Source organism: Lagenorhynchus albirostris, chromosome 13, assembly GCF_949774975.1.
Source record: "Lagenorhynchus albirostris chromosome 13, mLagAlb1.1, whole genome shotgun sequence".
NCBI lineage: Eukaryota > Metazoa > Chordata > Mammalia > Artiodactyla > Delphinidae > Lagenorhynchus > Lagenorhynchus albirostris.
The window spans coordinates 67,926,481-67,940,507 of record NC_083107.1 but is presented as its reverse complement, the minus strand read 5'-3'; the positions used below and the strand labels follow the sequence as shown (position 1 = coordinate 67,940,507).

Sequence of the window (14,027 nt, the reverse complement as noted above, 5' to 3'; positions counted from 1 at the left end):
ACATATATATATTATATATATATATATATTTTATATATATATATATTATATATATATAAAAGCATTCTAAAGATCTAAGTTTAGTTTAAAATTTTTACTATGGAAAATTCCAAACATATAAAACTAGAGGAAATGTTATATTGACTTCCCCTATCCCCATGTACCCATCACCCAGATTCAATTATTGTCAACTCATAGCCAATCCTGTTTCAGTCTATACCTTCACTGACTTCTCCAAGTGCTAAGGATTTTTACTGACGTTACTGTCTAATGAAGATAATATTAAACGAGGCAAAAAGCGTAAAAGACTTGCTCCAGGATATGATTTTCATAACACTGAAGGTGGAAGATGCGAGGAAACAAAATCTTTGAAGAACTTTAAATGGACTTTAAATGGAAAAGGAGCTCTGGGTATAGGGGCAAGTGGAGAAGATCAGCTCAAGTGGCATGAGGACTGGTTGACTGGCCACAAAGAGGGCCAAGGGCCGGACGGAGCCAATGGAGAGATGGCAGTTGTGCCCCAAAGGTTAATTAGCTTTAGACAGGAAAGAAAGACCAAGAGAGAAGTTCACAATAACTGAGAACCTACTCTGTTTTAGCAGATTAGAAATTTACATTCATTTCCCACCTAGGCTGTGATCTAACTGAAAACAGCCTGTCTGCAATGGAATGACATATGACTGATGCCAAGAACACATGATCGTGTCAATAAAAACGAAGTTTGACCTATGAACCTCCCTTATGTATTTCTAAAAGTCTCAATAAATTGGGCCAAAACTACTCCATTCCCTAGCAGTGCCCTGTCAAATATGGTTATTTGAGATTCAAAAGAGACTCATCAATAATTTGAAAACATCCCACTCTACTCCTCCCCTTTTCAATTCTATTTTTATCTTGGATTCTAAATGCATTTATAGTACTGATGAAAAAAATATACATCTACAAGGTTCACTTCTGAAAAAGGTACTCAATCAAGAGAAAAATGGTTTTAATGTAATGTTATTATCCTGTCATTTAATTTAGCAATGACAAGTGATGATGAGATTTTGATTTGCATCAGAAATCTTAAACATTTTAGGATTCTGTTATGAACAGGCAATGATGAGTAATCTGTGTGATTGAGTAACTATATGAATTCTTGGCTTATTGATGCTGCTGCAAACAACATTCATAGCAACCTTAAAAAGAAAAAATATCCAATGTGGCTAAAAACAGGCCAAAATAATTAGTAAGACTGTCACTAAAGAAACTTATGACTTCCACTATATTTATACTTAGATCTGGGTCATAACTCACTGGTTTGAATTAAGTGTATTTTTTATTATCAACTGTGGCATGAAAAATATATCACCAGATTATTACTGGGATGTACGTGTATGTGGGGGAGGAGTGAAATCAGGGGTACTGCGTGTGTGTGTTTGATGTGGGAGCAGATGGCTGGGATTTAAACTCATTTCTAAACAACTTATATTAACACAAGCACTGTACTAATTTAGCCATCACTGAAATTCCTCACTCCTTTGGAACACTACTATTTTCTCTTCCTTCTACATCTTCGTCCTATTCTTATTTCCTTCCTCCCTCAGTTGTCGCCTTGCCCTGCATGAGGATAGGGACCAATGTCTGCACCATCTTATCCCCATTTGCTGACTGAATGAACCTTTGTAAGAGTCTCCTGTTATCTCTGAAGGGTAGCAGAATATGCTACTCCAAAATATGACTGGAGAAGGACGTGCTACTGCAAAATATGCTGCTTTGGTATATTGATTATCTTGACTGTAGGCACGTGAAAAACAGCAAATGCAGGGAGAGGCTTTCTCTGAACTCCCCTTATCTGCCTACGGACAGATCCTCCCAAAGGAACTCAACTGCCATAAATCCCCTTCCTGGGAGTTCCATCAACCAGAGAGGATGGACTCTTGTCACAGGAGAGACTAGAAGTCAATACCACGCCTAGACAGACACTGTCACAGACTGTCACAACTCCCATCTATTCTTCTAAGGGGCCATTCATCTGACCTAAAAATCATTCACTCTCCCCTAAGAGACCTACACTCCCCTCCCCCTTCCCTATTGAGATGTTATTTAATCCCGAATTCTAAGTCACCTTGGGGATTCATTTTTTCCCTGGGTATCTCCCGTGTATACCTGAGGGATACATTAATAAATTTGTTTGTTTTTCTCCTATTAATCTGTTTTTCATTACAGGGGTCTCAGCCAAGAACTTAGAAAGATAGAGGGAAGGTTATTTTTCTACCCCTACATCTCTTTTCCACGTCTCCCCTGTATGGCATCCGTTCTTTCCTCTGAATTGAAGATGTGGAGGTGTTGACGAATGAGGAAGAAGAGGCTGGGATGACTGTTCAATTGTCTGGCAATAAAAATTCCATGTTTTACAAGACCTTGCCCACTGCATTCCCAATACTGGCAGCATTCCTTTCTATAAGCAAGAACTATAACTAGAATTCATACTATCATTCCTTCATTCACACATTAATTCAGCAAATGTTAAATCAGTGTTTTCCAATGAACCTCCTAAGGGCAAAATAAGCTTGCTGACAATGAGATAAAACCTAACCGTGATGCTAATAACACATGAGTGAAAAAAATATGTCACAGGATAAGATCAGTATGACCTGATTCATGTTTCTTTTTTTTTTTGCGGTACGCGGGCCTCTCACTGTTGTGGCCTCTCCTGTTGTGGGGCACAGGATCCGAACACGCAGGCCCAGCGGCCATGGCTCACGGGCCCAGCCGCTCCATGGCATGTGGGATCTTCCTGGACCGGGGCACGAACCCGTGTCCCCTGCATCGGCAGGCGGACTCTCAACCACTGCACCACCAGGGAAGCCCTGATTCATGTTTCTTAAAAGGAAAAAGATACATGTTCTCATATGATATATAAATGCATAGGAAATGAAATGTTAATGACAGATACCCATGAGAAGGATGGGAGTGGGGGGCAAAAGTGCACGGAAGTACAGTAAGTCCCCTACTTACGAACGAGTTCCATTCCGAGAACGCATTCGTAAAGTCCAATTTGTTCGTTAAGTCCAACAAAGTTAGCTTAGGTACCCAACTAACACAATCGGCTATATAGTACTGTACTGTAATAATAGGTTTACAATACTTTTCATACAAATAATACATAAAAAACGAGCAAACACAAAAAATAAAACATTTTAATCTTACAGTACAGTACCTTGAAAAGTATGGTAGTACAGTACAACAGCTGGCATACAGGGGCTGGCACTGAGTGAACAGGCAAGAAGAGTTACTGACTGGAGGAGGGAGAGGAGGTGGGAGATGGTAGGATCATCAGCAATAGGAGACGGAGGGTAAGCTGCAATTTAACTCATGCCTGACGTTGATGGAACGCACGTTCGTATCTCGGAAAGTTCACAACTTGAAGTTTCGTATGTAGGGGACCTACTATATTCAACAAGAATATCTTTGTGTTTTATGGGAAGCCACTTGTTACTACTTCAGATTCATCTGGCCTTGCCGCATCTTTTTCTAGCCGCCAGTTGCCTCCGGCTGGCTTCTTGCAGGTGCAGCCTAATAGAGCCTTGCCCAGGGCCATCCTCTCCCCACTCCAGGATTTCTGTTTCTGTTTCTGGCTGTTCTGCAGGACAGAGCAACCTGTTAAACACATCAAGTATCTTGGTATAAGCTCTTCTGCTTCCCGGCTTCACTTTCCCTGGCCCTCACTCTCGCTCCCTGGATTACAGTCCAGCACAGAGGATGTGCACTCAAGCCTTTGTCTTATTGCCCTGCTTTCTGTTGAAAGACAGTTTATTGCTGATTTATTATTTTTTAAAAGTGAATGAACTAAAGAGTGGAAAGTGAAGTGGAGAGCAACTGGAACATTAGTTACAAACGGGCAGAAGCATTTCTGAATTATAGATCCTAATTTACTTTGAATTAGGTTTTTCTATCTTTTTTTCTTTATTAAAATCATGAAATTAAGGTCAGGTTGAGGAAAGGACCTGCACAAAGCACCATCCGCTGTATGAAAGCATCATCATAATTCTTCCCAATTCAAACATGAGCTCTTAGTAGGGTGTCAAAGACAGACCAATTAAGTGCTCAAAGGGAAAAAAAAAAAAAAAGGGAAGCAGTACTGGTAGAAATATACTGTTGCTACCATTTAAAATTTTTAAATAGTGTAAATTTCTGAATGAAGGAGAAAACCAGTCATAAGAAATATATTTGAATTTAAAACAAATTCGTAACTTTAAAATGTCATGATATTTTAAAGCTGGACAGAAGGAAGCACCGATAAATGTTCAGGTGGCCTCCCAGTCTTCTGGGCCATGAGAGGTCATGCAGTTAGAGTTTGGTTGTATGAGGAAGAAGGCCTGAGCCACTTACAGACTGCATTACCTTTGACAGCTTTTCCCTCTTTGAACCAGCTTCTTCTCTTGCAAAACAGGTTTAATAATACTTGTCAACTCCTTAAATGCCTGGGTTTTGTACTCTGAGTTATTTCACTGACAGGTGTTACCAGAACAACTTATCAATTGCTTTTAACTTCTTGACAATGATGTGCCTGTTACAGATTCTCAGAGATGATTCATATCAAAGGAAGGAATGACCTGGTGAAACAGGGATAAGCAGCGTTTTGACCAAAGAGGTTACACTGATACTGGCTCCAGCCAAAAGTCAAGGAATATGCTGCTTTTTGGCTTTTGAATTCCATCCTTTCCTCTTCTGGCTGTAAGCTTCTGACACTGTACCCCCCTGTTAACAGGGGATTGTACCATTAGTGATCACCCAGTTAACATTCATTATGCTCATTTATTATTCCTACTGCCTGTATTTTTCAACCATATCTATTCTTCCCAGCATTTGTGTATGTCACATTTACAAGCATGGGGTAATTCCCAAACCAAGCTAGTGATACCGATTTCTACCTCTGTAAAAAGAACTTAGCCTTGCAGCTAAAACTTCATTTTGCGGTGCCTAACCCTAAATTTGCATATATACATGTATGATTTATTTAAGGAAATGAAACATGAATTATGCTTTAGCTGGTTCTTAACTGATTTTGATTTCTAACTCATATCTTTGTCTAGCTAACAAGGCTGTGGCTAAAAAGTCATTTTGTCTGAAGATGCAGCTACTCTTGAATTTATAGAATAGATAAACAATACTCTAGTCAGAAGTGGCCAGCCTTTCAGAGTGTCATATACTTGACCCTTATTTATTTAAATTTTGCTTCTGTGTGAGAAAGTGTGCTAGGCATTGGGAGAGCCAGTAAAGCCAAGCATGTTATGCTTTTCTCCCACGTTGCAGTCTTACATGGCTTTTCATTCACATCTCTGTTCAAATGTTACCTCCTTGGAGAGGCCTTCCCAGACCACCTTACAGGTGAGATACCCCCTTCCTAATTGAATTTTTGTAAAGTATTCATTCATTCATTCTGACAAATAACACTAGGATTTTGGATCAGATCCAGCCTTTTGATTACTCTTAATTGTGTTAGTTCTCCATGTCCCAATCCCCTGTGGGGTGACATGATGAGAGAAACCTTTAAATCATGAATTTTGGGAGTTGATGTAGGACAGCTGACACAGCTGCTGCTCTTCCTCGCCTCTCGGGTGGGGTGGGGCAGAGAGAGGGAGGGAGGGAGGGGAGAAGAATGTGACCTGCTGACTTTTGCTCTGTAATGTAAACAAATCCACTTAGGGGAAAGGAGGGGGAGGTCTTTAGGTTTACAGTCCCTAGAATGTAAATAAATGTATCCAAGGAAAAATCTCTCCAGAGATCTCTGACTTGTACAGTTTGTTTGCTGTTCAAACATTCTTTAATCCAAGTGCCAACCGTCTTTCTCAGAAAGTCATGATCATGCACAAATGTGAAAACATTCATGGAGCATCGCATCCCAACAATTTTCTTCATAGCAATATCATTGCCCAACGTTACAACACTCACTTCTTTCTTTCCTCTTGCCCTAGCTTCTTTTGGATTAATTGTATTCCATTTCTTCCTCACTATTGATGTGTTATTAACCCCACCTCTTTTTTTCTATTTTTTATAAGTGACTGATCTAGGGTTTATTTATTGTAGTGCAAGTTTCTAGTAATAAATTCTCTTGGCTATTGTTTTCCTGTCTTTATTTCCCCAACATATTTGAAGGATACAGAATTTTATGTTGACAGTTTATTTTTCCAGTACTTTAAAGATTTCATTTTTTTCTGGATTGCATTGTTTCTAATAAGAAGTCTGCAGTCAATCTTTTCTCCCCTCATGTAATGTGTATTTTTCCCTCTGGTTGCTTTTAAGAGTTTCTAATTGGCTTGCAGGAATTTGATTACAGTGTGCTTTGCTATGGTTTACATTATGTTTATCCTACTTGGGGTTCATTGAAATTCTTAGATCTATGTGTTTATATTTTTCATAACATTTGAAAAAAATTCAGCCATTGTTTCTTCAAATAGTTTTTGTGCCTCTCCCACTCTTTTTTTCTTCTTAGATTCCATTTACACACGATAGACTGCTTGTCTCATATCACAGAGGCTCTGTGCATTTTGCTCAGTCATGTTTTTCCTCTACGCTTCAATTTAGATAATCTCTATTCACTGTCTTCAAGTACAGTGATCCTTTCTTCTCTAATGTCTACTCTGCTGATAAGCCCATCAAATGAATTTTTCATTTCAAATACTGCACCTTTCATTTCTTAAATCTCTATTTGGTTCTTTTATACGTCTTCCACTTTTCTCATTATGTTCAAGTTCTTCTTTAAATCACTGAGCATATTTACAAGGGCTCTTCTAAAATTCCTTTCTGTGAATTCCATCATCCCTGTCATTTCTGTGTTGGCTTTGACTTTTTTTTCCCTCAGTTATGGATAACATTTTCTTGATTCTTTGCATGTCTAATGACTTTTGATTTAATGCGAAACATTGCAAATGTTACATCGGGTGTCTTAATTCTATTGTATTTTTCCAAAGGGTTGAACTTTTTCAGGCAGTTAATTTGTGGATCTGTTTGATCCTTTGAGGAATGTTTTTGGAGTTGTTACAGTGAGTTTAGAGTACCTTTACTTTAGGGCAAGTTTACCCCTTCTAACTAAATTGTGATCCTTCTTGGATCTCCACTGAATGCTCCAGGGGTTCAACAATGTCTCTGGCTGGACAGAACTCAACACCTCCCATTCCTGTACAGTTTCTGGGACATGTTCAGCTTAGAGCTCTCCAGTAGTTGCCCAGCTTTGTGGAGTTTCTATGTATGTCCATTTAGCATTTAGCAACAGACTCAAGGGGACTCCTTTGCAGATTTCTGGACCTTCCCCTGATTAGCTCCTTCTCTTCCAGTATATGTTCCCATAAATCCTAGCCACCGTAGTCTTCCTAAGTTATGAACTCAGTTTTCTCAACTCACTGATGCTGCCATGCTTCCCTTGAGTTCCTCCTCTCTGTGCGATGGTAAGTAATGTGCCTCCAGGACTTACCTTGTTTGTTTCCTTTCTCTTCTGGATAACACTACTGTTGTTCAATATCAGAAACAGTTGCTTCATATATTTTGTCCCATTTTCTAGTTGTTTATGGTGGGAAGGTAAGTCTTACACTAGTTATTCTAATGTGGTCAGAAGTAAATATTTTTGAATGAATGTCCTACACCTTAAAAGACACTTAGTTGGGATGACAGAATCCCACATACATAATAAATCATACAGGGACTTCCTTGGTGGAACAGTGGTTAAGACTGCGTGCTCCCAATGTAGGGGGCCCAGGTTCTATCCCTGGTCAGGGAACTAGATCCCACATGCATGCCATAACTAAGGGTTCACATGCCACAACTAAGGAGCTGGTGAGCTGCAACTAAGGTGCCCACCTGCTGCAACTAAGGAGCCTGCCTGCTGCAACTAAGACCCAGCACAACGAAAAAAAAAAAGCAAAAAAGCATATGGCTCCGCATTAAAAAAAAAAAATCATACAATGAGGTGAGAGCAGGGCAAAAGTGCTATGTATGACTGTGGCCCAAGTAGAATGGTTATTAAACAAATGTGGTCAGAATAACAGGGACAAAACAGGCTCACGTCTTTCTTCAGTCTTCCAATGTGGGATAGAGGACTGAGTACAGAAGGTACCAGAGGCATACAGGTCAAAGTATTAAAAATATAAAAACTAAAACACCATCTAATGTCAACTAATCTTTTTGAATAATTATATATATATATATATATATATATATATATATATATACACACACACACACACACCTCCTTACTCCCAGCTGAGAAAAGTCCTGGAGAAAGAATAAAAGCTTGGATAGGGAGGTGCTGAATGAGCTAATTTTGGAACTACAAGGTGCAAGAGGAGAGGGCAGGAGAAATACATATATGTATGTGTATGGGGGATTAGCGAGTGGGGACTGGACAACTACAGGATGGCATAAAGGTATGTGGGACAATCAGGATGCAGAAAAAAAGGAGCAGAAAGAATTGCTGAGACATTTATCGAAGTTCCTGATGAAAAATGTTTTAATTCATTGAAGAAGACAAGCAAAGTATGACTGTGTCAAATAACTATACACCAAGATTTTATTTTCTATTTTGCCAATTAATTATAGTAAATTTTAAATTTCAAGATGACTCCTGTCACCACATTGTAATTATCTCTAGGCTAGTTCTTCCTGCCATCTGCTGGTGTAGGTAAAAGAAATATACATGGAATTAATTTTATTGTAAGCAAAATATGATCAGAAGGCTAAATCAGCACACAAAAATAATGTATTCTGGAATCAGTTATTAAAAATGTTGAATTACCTACTATGTTTGGTTTTTAGTGCTCATGCTTCTTTCACATTCCCATCATCACGAATAATCAAGAACTGATTATATTGTATTTGAGCTTCACAATACATTTGTAAGATGGGTCAGGACAGGCATTATCATCATTTCTGTCTTAGGAAGGAAGTGAGAACTCAAAAAAGTAATGGCTTATCAAAATGTACATAGCTGTTAGGTAGATGAGCCTAAATCTTAATTCTGGACTTAAGATTCCACTGCCATGGTCTTTAAATCATTCTATGCTACTTTCTTTGACAATCAACTTTCTCTCAATTGTTTTAACTGAAAACTTTAAAAATCTACTCTCTTAGCAATACTGTATTATTAACTATAGTCATGCTGTTGTACATTCATCCCTGTGACCTATTTATTTTATAACTGGGAGTTTGTTCCTTTCGAGCCCCTACCCGTTTCACTCACCCCCACCCCTACCTCTGGCAACCACCCATCTGTTCTTTGTATCTATGAGCTTAGTTTTTAAATTAAATACATTTTTTTTAAGATCCCACATATAAGTGATCTCAAATGGTATTTGTCTAACTTATTCCACTTAGCATAATGCCCTCTAGGTCTATCTAATTCTTCTTCTTTTTTTTCCCCTGGATTAGCACCTGCTTATTTTTCAAGACTTGGCTCAGGAGGCATCTTATCCAGGAACTTTCCCCTGTTCTTCCACAGAACCTGCAGGTACTTAGCACACCATACTACAATGATCTATCTTTGTGTCTGCCTTCTTTGGACTATAAATTCCTCAAGAGCAATGACCATGTTATACTAATTGCAGTATCCCTAGCACTTAGCACGCTCTCAGTATTTCAGTATTACGTACAAGTAATCAAAATACTGGAGCAACAGGATGGCATAAAGGTATGTGGGACAATCATCACAAAAGCCCACTTCACCTTGCTCTGCCTAGAATGCAGATACTAGGGTACGAAGAGCTGGCCAAGTAATGGATTGCAAAAGGGACTGCTTAGTAATACCAAACGATAGGTGCTCTTTCTTTGTCATACGTAATTTACCTTTTAACATATATTTTCTTTGAAGGGACCAAAATTAGCAAATTTCCCATGAATGATTTCATTTGAATTTAGGGAATTCAGTTGACAGAAACATGTTTAATGAAACATTAATTTAAAGATTGATTGGTAACTGATAAGCAACTTTGAAGACCAATTTAAGGAGCAGAAAGAATACTGAAGGATGATATTATATTCCTCTACTATTGGGAACGCACGATACTTCTTGGACCAACATTCCTCTGGCTTTTACTTTCCTGAGAAAGTGACTGCAAAGAGATTTTTCTGTTCTAAATTTGACAAGAAGCTTCTGGTGGAAGGCAGGTTAGAGGGTACCGTAATATGTCAAACACATGTAACCTTTTCTAGGTACAGTATAAAATTTTGGCCTTTTTTTTTTTAAAGTAATCTAGGTCCAACATTTCATCCACTTTGGATCTAAAAGCTTCTAAATTCACTTATGCCACCTTCCAATTAAAATCTTTTGAGAATTAAGCAATCATTTCCTGACTTGCCAAGGATTAAATTTAGATGCTTGGTTGAACATGAGCCTTACTTCTCCAGCCATCACTTTTAATTGGAGCATGTAAAAGGATAACACAGGGTTTTAGTTGACATCATAGTCTATTGCCATGGAAATGTAAACATGGGTTTGTATTAAGCTTGTCTCAAAACAAGTTTTAGGGGTACAGAGAGATGGAAGACAAGAGATAAATTATGTAAAATGGATCCTCTCAATGTTGGAGTGCCCTCGGAGCGCAGACCTCAGTGATCTCATCCTGTCTCATGGCTTTAAATACCATCTATACACTGATGACTCTCAAATTCATATCTCCAGCTAGATCTCTCCTCTGAACTCCAAACTCATATATTTAACTGTCTTCTTGACCCCTTCAGCTGGATGTCTAACAGGCATCTCAAATCTCACACGTCCAGCCTGAGCTCCTGATACTGCCCTCTCCTTACGCAACTTGCTCTGTCACAATCTTCTATATCTCAGCACACATCAACTTCCCCTTCCACTTGCAGAGGGCATAGAACTTGGGGTAATCCTTGACCTACCTCGTACTCCTCAGCAAATCCTGTCAGCTCTACCCTCAAAATATAATCAGAAGATGCCCACTTCTCCCCACTTGCACTGTTTTCAAGCTACCATCATTTCTTGCCTGGATTATTGTAATTAACTCTGACCTGGTCTCCCTGTTTGTGCCCTTGCAGGTCATATTATGTCACTTGTCTGCTCAAACCCTCCACTGGCCTTTCATTTCATCCAGGGTAGGACCCAATGTCCTTTAACCATCAATTGCCCTCCCCTCTCCCTTATTTTCTTCTTCAGCTACACTGGACTCCTTGTAGTTCATTGATAATAAGAGGTCTGCTCCTGCCTCAGGGCCTTTGCATATGCTCTTCTTCTGGTTCTCTGTATGGCTTGCTTCCTTTCTTCCTTTAGGTCTTTACTCAAATCACCTTCTCAGTGAGGCTTTCTGTGGCCAATGATCTAAAATTACTACTTTCATCCCTCTTTCATGCTTTATTCTCCTCCTCAGCATTTATCTAACAGAGAATGTATTTTACTTATTTCTAACTGATACTGTCTCTTCCACTAGAATGTAAGCTCCATGAGGCAAGGATTTTTTGCTGTGTTTTTCATTGCTGTATCCTCTGCACCTTGGGAAGTCCAGAGGCACATGGTATAAAATCAATAAATATTTGCTGAATAATTTAAAAAATGGGTGACACATGTCATAAGAAATAAAGATTAGTGAAAGCATGATTAACCAAGGTCTATGAGCCTAACGTCTAAAAAGTTTCATCTGTTGTTAGGTTCTCATGGGAATCTGTCTTTGGAGGAACTTTGACTTAATTTTCCACAAGAACAGACTTGATTTCTCTTATCTCTGCAATGTGGAACTTCAGAGATGACTGTTCAAGGAGGAAGAGAATAATGATAAATACAGGTGGGTATTAAATAATGTTCATTGTTTGTCATGTTGGATGAGCTAATGATTTTTAAAAGTTATTAGTTCATAGAGCTTACTATTCATAGTGGACTGAAATTAGAAATGAAAAAAGTTGCTCATTGATTGAATTAGCAGTGTCTGGCACACAGTAACGTAATATATAAAGTGAGTTGGACTTGGATGCCATCCAAGAGGGCTAAGTTATTGAAGTAGTTTTATTTCTGAAGTGATTTTACAGTATAGGCATGGGTGTCCAGGCTGGTTATGGTTAAACTTAGATAGGAAGTAAGGAACAGTAATGATGATACTATCTTTAGATCTGAACATTATAAAGTTGTTACTCCTTGAACATTATAAAGTTGTTATTCCTTGCCATTTTACAAAGTAAACACTTAATGAATGCACAGACTATACGCCCTTAAATGAACTGTACATGAAAAGGGGCAATAAATATGAGCCAGAGTTAGAGGTACAACGATACAATGGAAAGATAAAGGTTGAGGGGCTTCCCTGGTGGCGCAGTGGTTGAGAGTCCGCCTGCCAATGCAGGGGACACGGGTTCGTGCCCTGGTCCGGGAGGATCCCACATGCCGTGGAGCGGCTGGGCCTGTGAGCCACGGCCGCTGAGCTTGCACGTCCGGAGCCTGTGCTCCGCAACGGGAGAGGCCACAACAGTGAGAGGCCTGCATACCGAAGGACAAAAAAAAAAGAACGAGAAACCTGGGTTCCCACTAACTGGCTGTATGATTTGGGGTGAGTCATTTAACCTCTCTTAATTACCTCATCTGTAAAATGTGGAGGATGGACTGCTAGGCTTCAATGATTCTCCAAGCTCTAAGTATTATAAGATTTTTTGACTTTAATCACTGTGGTATGCAGAATTATGCCCCACCCCCAGACCAACCCTGCCTCAAAGATGTCCACATCCTAATCCCCGGAACTTGTGAATACGTAATGTTACATGGCAAGGGGGGAATAAAGGCTGCTAATAAGCTACCTTAAAATAACGAGATTATCCTGAATTATCCATTTGGGCGCAATGAAATCACAAGGGTTCTTAAAATGTAGAAGAGGGAGGCAGAAGAGTGAGTGTCAGAGTTATGCCATTGCTGGCTTTGAACATGGAGGAAGAGGCCATGAGCTAGAATGTGAGCAGCCTCTAGAAGCTAGAAAAGGCAAGAAAAAGATTTCCCTTAGAGCCTCCAGAAAGGAACGCAGTCCTACAACTTGATTTTAGCCCAGTGAGACTTGTGTCAGACTTCTGACTTGCAGAATTATAAGTATTAAATTTGTATTGTTTAAGCCATTAAGTTTGTGGTAATTTGTTACAGAAACAATAGAAAAATAATACAATCATGATATGTACCATAACCAGTGAAGTTGGACCCAAGTTTATCATAGAAGCAGGCTTTTAAATAAAAATCCTATACTCAGGTATTTTGTAAAGATCTTCAGAGGCAGAAGTAATCAGAAAAGAAATCATGAAAAGTTAGCAAAGTCGTGGGAGAGAATCTATAGGGGAATAAAAGTTTTAATAGTGACTCATGTGAAGAATAGAAACCTGGATATCTTATAAAGGAAAGAAAATGGCAAGAGAAGAGAAATTAGAAAGGTTATCCAGGGACTTCCCTGGTGGCGCAGTGGTTAAGAATCCACCTGCCAATGCAGGGGACACAGGTTTGAGCCCTGGTCCGGGAAGATCCCACATGCCACGGAGCAACTAAGCCCGTGAGCCACAACTACTGAGCCTGCGCTCTAGAGCCCGCGAGCCACAACTAATGAAGCCCACACGCCTAGAGCCCGTGCTCCACAACAAGAGAAGCCACTGCAATGAGAAGCCCGCGCACCGCTACAAAGAGTAGCCCCTGCTCACCCCAACTAGAGAAAGCCTGCACAGCGACAAAGACCCAATGCAGCCAAAAATAAATAAATAAAATAAATTTATTAAAAAAAAAAAAGAAAGGTTATCCACAATGTAAGAGTTTCTTCTCTGGACCTCACTTTACTCATCTATAAACTGAAGAGATTTAGAGATTATAAATAATCTCTAAATTCCTCTAGCTGTGAAATAAGCTTTTAAATCCTGACAGATGCTAACATGGGCATTTGAGACCCTGCCCTCCCCAAAGTTTGAAGAGTATTCATCTTAGAAAGTACTATAATTATTGTTAATGTGTGATGGTCAAGCTTCACAGAAAGCTCTGACTTAGTTTAACAAGAAGGTGGCTCTGAATTCTAACCCTGGCATTC

At 39.3% G+C, this 14,027-nt stretch overlaps 2 protein-coding genes and 1 long non-coding RNA gene across 4 annotated transcripts in view; 2 read left to right on the top strand and 1 right to left on the bottom strand.

Moving 5' to 3' along the window:
- LOC132531777 (uncharacterized) overlaps positions 1–2,392 on the top strand; it is a 61,508-nt gene extending 59,116 nt beyond the window's left edge. The window contains exon 11 of the long non-coding RNA XR_009544217.1: positions 2,209–2,392. This is a non-coding gene — a long non-coding RNA (uncharacterized LOC132531777). The remainder of the gene's footprint in view (positions 1–2,208) is intronic.
- RBKS (ribokinase) overlaps positions 1–14,027 on the bottom strand; it is a 73,881-nt gene that overhangs the window by 57,778 nt on the left and 2,076 nt on the right. The window lies entirely within an intron of this gene.
- The window catches only part of BABAM2 (BRISC and BRCA1 A complex member 2), a 449,417-nt gene continuing 444,439 nt past the window's right edge, over positions 9,050–14,027 (top strand). The window contains exons 1-2 of the mRNA XM_060169815.1: positions 9,050–9,484; positions 11,641–11,774. The gene's annotated coding sequence lies outside the window, so the exon portion shown is untranslated. The remainder of the gene's footprint in view (positions 9,485–11,640; positions 11,775–14,027) is intronic.